The sequence below is a fragment of the Cupressus sempervirens genome, chromosome 7, assembly GCF_028749045.1.
Source record: "Cupressus sempervirens isolate cs-2001-9-10 chromosome 7, ASM2874904v1, whole genome shotgun sequence".
Classification (NCBI taxonomy): domain Eukaryota; kingdom Viridiplantae; phylum Streptophyta; class Pinopsida; order Cupressales; family Cupressaceae; genus Cupressus; species Cupressus sempervirens.
This window is the reverse complement of record NC_143124.1, coordinates 201,572,483-201,578,848: the sequence shown is the minus strand read 5'-3', so window position 1 is coordinate 201,578,848 and position 6,366 is coordinate 201,572,483.

Below are 6,366 nucleotides of genomic sequence, written 5' to 3'. Positions count from 1 at the left end.
TATTTTTTCTCTAAACTCCTCCAATTCATGGTAAAGCCATTTGATTGACTTGAAATTATTAATCATACTGTTTCTAGCATTATTAAGAAAATTCATACTAGTTTCCCTTGCGTTATCCATAATAGCCACCTTTGTTGGATCAATGAGATCCTCAAAACTGGAGCTGACCCTGTTTTTGTTCTAGAATTTGGGGTTCATAGCCTCTTTGACAATACCCATTTTGGAAGTTCTTACATTAAAATTTCTCCAGGCCATGCACCTATTCTTAATTACCACCTCTCCACCCTCTCCATCTTTCTTCTCCTTGTCCTATTCTTGAGGGTTAATAGGGGAAAGAGGAATGTCAGAGATCTCCAGCTCAGAATCCAAAATCTACTCTACATCCTTCTCTTTTGACCTCCTCTATTTTTTTACCACTGGCTCCTCTTTCTTAATTTTTGTATCCTCATCATCCTCTTCATTAGTTTTCATATCCTCCCCTTCCTCATTGTATTCTTCATCTCCCTGGCCTGAAGCTTTAGGCCCGTGTCCTCTAGGGCTCTTCCTGCATGGGGTTTTAATTAATGAGGGTGATTTCTTTGCTAACTCCTTGGTCTTCTTTCCAGACAAAATTTTTTCATCACCCTCTGAACTAATACTTTGGACATCCTCCATATTAGACAGAAAGCTAGAACTATCGATATCCTCAAATGAATCCACACCTTGCAGGGGGTTTTGCTTATGGTATGAGCCTTGAAATGCTCATAAATTAGAAGCAATAATCCCTCATATAGGGCTAGATTCATAGAGGGTTTTTTCTTGTGCCCAAAAATACCCTTGCACATTGAAGTATATAAATAAAAAGGGAAATAAATCTTGACACCATAGCAAAAGTGATTGAGTAAAACAAAATGATGTGTTCTTACTCTATCAAATCTAGTGGTAAAGAAATATACTCTATAATGGCCCATAAAACATACCTCCATAGCTTTTTGATAGAATCCATTTCATATTAAGTTTCACACTTTACCAGTTCATTTCTCTCCTCAGTATTCTTTGTGAAATCCTTCACAGCATTCACTGGCACTTTATCTCTGTAAAACTTCAACCCCTCTACCAAAATTTTAGTAACAAGAGAAATGACTTCCTTAGTGACTTGAAATGAAACCCCATCCACTTTAACCCTCCCATCCTTCCAAGAATTAACCATACTATTAGTGATCGCAAGGTCAAAACCATGAAGTTTAGCAATATAGTTGGCTATACCACCCTTGTCTAATTTTTCCTAGACTTTAGTCCTTTGTTTCCATTTTTTAGCTTCACCAACAGTTCCTTCCTACTTCATTCCCCCACCATTTTTATATTTTCAATACAAACTATTCTCATAAACCCTAACCTTTGATAACTCTTCTCAAGCCTCTGAAAATCCTAATTGTCACCTCTCTGATAATTGCCAATTTGTCTTTCTTTACCCCAATAATGGTAGATAAGGAGAAAAAAATTGACCCACGAAATGTGTCAATTTGACACTGATAACCTCATCTGATTGTGTTTTCTGTAAATGCCATAATTACAAATACTCACACCCAAACTCTCATTAATAATCATTATTACAATTAGATATCCACCATACCTCCCTAGATTTTTTCTAGCTCAATAAGGCTCTTCACTTCTTTTGGGATATTCCTGCTCAAATTCTAAATCATCAACTTATCTTTCCTAACTACTTCATTGGCATAATAGTCTGCCATGGAATTTGCCTCCTTGTATTCATGGGTGATGTGGACACTTTCAAAATTTCCAAGAAAGGAGTGGGTCTCTTCAATGATATTAGCTATGGACCATGATGGTTGGGTGATCCCTTTAATACATCTTATGATGTTATTTGGATCCCCCTCCAACCATAATTTTTTAACTCCATGGATGTCCAAAGCCAATTTCATTGTGTGGCATACTACACTGGCTTCTGCATAATGGTTTGTCTAAAATCCCAAAGGGTGGGAAAAAGTTGCCACCCCTCCACCATAGCTATTTCTAATGATACCTCCACAACCCAACGGTCTAGGGTTTCCTTTTGCCACACCATCAAAATTTGCGTTATGCCATCCCTTAGGAGGGAGCAGCCATTTCACCTTCTATCTTTTAGTCTTCTTGTCCTTGTCTTTCTCCTTCTTATTACCACCATTTTCAGTGTCTCCCCCCTTTCTAATTTGGTAATTTTCCTTTATGTTTCTATAAATCTTTTTCACCAGAACAAAAGTAGATTCCTCTTTATCTCTAAAGATTCTATTATTTCTTTCCTTCTAGACTCCCCAAAAAAAATGAGGCAAAGACCGGGTCCTTAAATCTTGCATATTTGTACCTTTAAACATACTATTCCATTGACAAAAGAAATCCAGTACATTCCCTGGCTTGCACCAACTTACCCCAAGATTCTTTGTTAAGTTATCCCAAACCTCCCTTGAATAAAAACAATGGATAAACATATGATTAACTGATTCCATTTGATGTTTACATAGTATACATCTGTTAGGCATAAGATTTCCTCATTTAATTAAATTAAATTATTCTGGGTAAGAATTTTCTCTTGTAGAGCCAGCTAGAAAAAAATATTAAGCTTTGGAGTAAGACCAGGTAACTAGGCTTTAGCCTAAGGGGGCTTCTCATTCAAGCTCCAAAGAGAGTTATAACCCAAAGCAATTAAATAACAACCATTAGGGTTGTCACCCCATATTAATTCATCCCTCTTGTTATTAATAATCATATAGTTCAACATTATCATAACTGGCATGAGGTCATTTGAAATAAAAGACAAGTCTCTCCAACCCTAGTCTATTCTATAATCACTAACTTTCAAACCAAACTGCCTAATACAAATATTTGACTAGTTTTCAAAGATTGGATTATTTATAAGGAGGTCTTGAATCAACCAACTATCATGCTAGAAGAGAATATCATCACCATTACCCACTTTCCACTTAATCTTAGCTTTGACTAGGTCCCTTGCCTTAAGGATACCATTCCATATGACATACCCATTCGAGATATCTTCATTATTGAGAAAGAATTGAATAGTAGGTTTTTTGACATATTTATTAACAAAAATATCTCTCCATCCCCTTGTACTATTTAAGATGCACCAGATCTATTTTTCTAGAAGAGCCTTATTAAGATGCTTTAATTTCCTGATTCCTAGGCCTTCATAGCTATTCAAAAGATAGACATTATCCTAAGCCATAAGGGGATATCTTTTTCGACCCTCAAGGCTAGACCAAAAAAAAATTCTCTGAGTCTTTTCGATTTTGTCAGCAAACTTAACCGATATCCGAAAAAGACTCAGGGCATACATCGAGATATTTTGAAGAGTGGATTTAACCAATAAACATTTGCTTGCTTGACTAAGAGAAGCCCCTTTCCACCCCACCAGCTTCTTGCTGAACCTATCAAGAATCCCATTCTAGAAAGAATCATGAGGCTTCATACCCATAGGGAGACCAAGATAACTAGAAGGGAGCTTCCCCACTCCACACCCAAGAATCCTCTCAATTTTCCTTTGTCTTTCCTCTGGAGTATTAATGAAGAAAACTGAGCTTTTCTCCCAATTCATAAGTTATCCTGATCCTCTGATATACATATCTAGAATATCCTTCATCACTTTTGCCTCCTTAATAGATGCCTCCCCTCCCATAATAGTATCATCCACAAATTGCTGATGAGAAAAAGAAGCACACCTCAAAGATGGTTTAATCCCTCTAAGACTCCCTTCTTGTTTGTTCTTCTTAATCAACCTTCCAATACATTCAACCATAATAATGAACAAAATAGGTGAGAGAGGGTCCCCCTATCTTAGCCCTCTTGAAGGTTTGAAAAAATCTGAGGGAGCCCCATTTACCAAGATTGCAAGAGAAGAAGTAGAAATAAGCTGAGATATAAGCTTGCAAACTTTCTAATCAAAGCCAAAAGATTGAAGCACCAAACCAAGGAAAGTCTAGTTCACCCGATCATAGGCTTTAGAAAGATCCAACTTATGGAGCATACCTTTTCTTTTTCCTGCTTCTATGGAATGAATCACTTCATGAACCATCATGATAGAATCCAATATCTGTCTTCTAGGGACATATCCCATTTTTTGTTGAGATATAATCAAAGGAAGTATTTTAAGAATTCTAGAAGTTAACACCTTTGAGATAATCATTGACTCAAAGTTATCTCCAAGTTGCTCTTTGAATTTTGCAAGCTAAATTGCAATTGACCTGTTGGTCTTCCAAGAAACTTTTCCAAATGAGGGAAATGTGTTTTGCACATAAAAGAATACACAAACTAGTAAATATCCAAATTTGCAAGATGCACTCTTAGTTTTCCTTATGGTGTACAAGTTTTCAGATAGTTGCTGAAGTTGGAACTCGATAAGGTCATAGGTTTGGTCTCTTGATTGAAACTAGATTGAAGAAGACTATTAATGAGGGAGATTATTGAGAACAGATTGATACAAGTATGATCAATATGCTTCAACCATTATTTTTTCACTACTGTCAAACCTGCTATTTGTTGGTAAGACAACTTCTTATATGATTTAAGTACAATCACTTATTTGATTGATGAAGAGGATTTGATCAAAAGATGTAACAATAGCACTTAGAGGAAAGGTTGAGTTATGATTATGTGAAGGGGTATAAGAATTAGTTAAGATGGTGATAACATGATACATTGATAATCTACTTAAGATTACAAAGGCTGATTACTCTGAGAAAGTTTAGAAGAACAAGTTACACAAAGTTTGTCTATCAAGCTTGACCAAGTGGATAGTAGGTGTTGAGCAAAGTCAGTGCAAGACAACCAAAAAATTAGTTGCAGCCAAGTAAAATTTTACTCTAGTGTATAGCAAGAAAAATGATGGATGGTGAGTAAAGTTTAGTTGATGCTGAGCACCAATAAACTTAAGTTCACGTTGAGTGATTTTATAGAAGATGTCAAGCAACACAGTATGTGCTGAGTATCAAAAGCTAGATAATACTGAGTGGTTGCATTATTTAAAAGATTGTGAATTCGATGGATTTGAGTCTACAAGTTTTTTTTGTTGGAATGTGTGAACCAGGTGGAAGATAAGGTTGATGAGCTGGTGACACAAAATTCAAGGTAAACCATGTTTAGGAAAATTCAAAGAGAATTCAAGAAGAAGTTTCTAGAAGAGGTATGGAATGTGGGATAGATTCATTGTATCCTATTGAATTCATCCTAACCCTAATTTAGACAATGGAGAATGAGTGGCAAAAGATCTTAATTTCCTATTTATAGGAATGGCTAGTCAAAAGAAAAGTTTGTCATGTGTGAGAACCTAAGGAAGAGAAGAAATCAAAGGTTTTGCTTCATCAAGTGAATTGAGAGAAGAGTCTACATTGGCATGTTAAGCAAGAAGGCTTAAAAGTATGAATGCTTGAAGGGTGAGCAAGCTATTAGAGCTAAAATGTGTGAAGGCCAAGCAGAATGGAGGATTGAAATAAAGATCTATAATCTACAAATGGAGTTGTAAGTTGTTATTAGATCAAGCCTTACTATTATACTCAAATAATTGTATTAGTCTAATGTAAATCCTTTGGATTAAGGTTGACCTAATAGTCATTTGTAAATCCTTTAACTACGTGACATTCCAAGTGAATAGTCTAAAGTCCTCTAACAAGGCTCACTCCTAACAAAGTGATTGAAATCTTTTAATAGGGTCACATTTAATAGTGTGTATTGTAACCTTTAACAAGGTTGGCCTTTCATAGGGAAACACTTCAGAAGAGTGAAAAAGAGTACCATATTACTGGTGGTTTTTCCCAAATTGGGTTTTTGCTAGAGCCACAACAACTAAGGATATGAAAAAGAAAAAAGAAAATAACCAAGCAATGTTGGACATTGCCTCTGCCCTAAGTTATGTTGAATTTGATGATATCAAAGGTCTTGAAAGTGTAAAGAAAATGTAGGATGCCTTAGCCACCATCAATGGAGGAGACACCAATGTTCTAAGAGCCAAAGTTGAAAGTCTCAAAGGTAAGTTTGATGATATGAGAATGGAAGAAGGTGAAAATATTGCTTAATATGTTGCAAGGTTAAAAAAATTTGTCAATGCAATAAGAGGAGCTAATGGTAAAATAGATAATGATATTGTACTAAGCAAAGTTTTAATAACATTGTTGCCCATATATGCTATTAGATTTTTTGCAATTCAAGAACTAAGATGTATATTAGGGAATAATCTATCACTTGAAGGATTGGTAGGTAGATTCACTAATTTTGAGCTATCTAACTTTGATAATTACAAACCTGAGAATATTGAATCTTCTTTCAAAGCTAAGGTGTCACTGAAGGAGCCTGGTGAGAAGAAGAATAAAAAAAAAAATATTA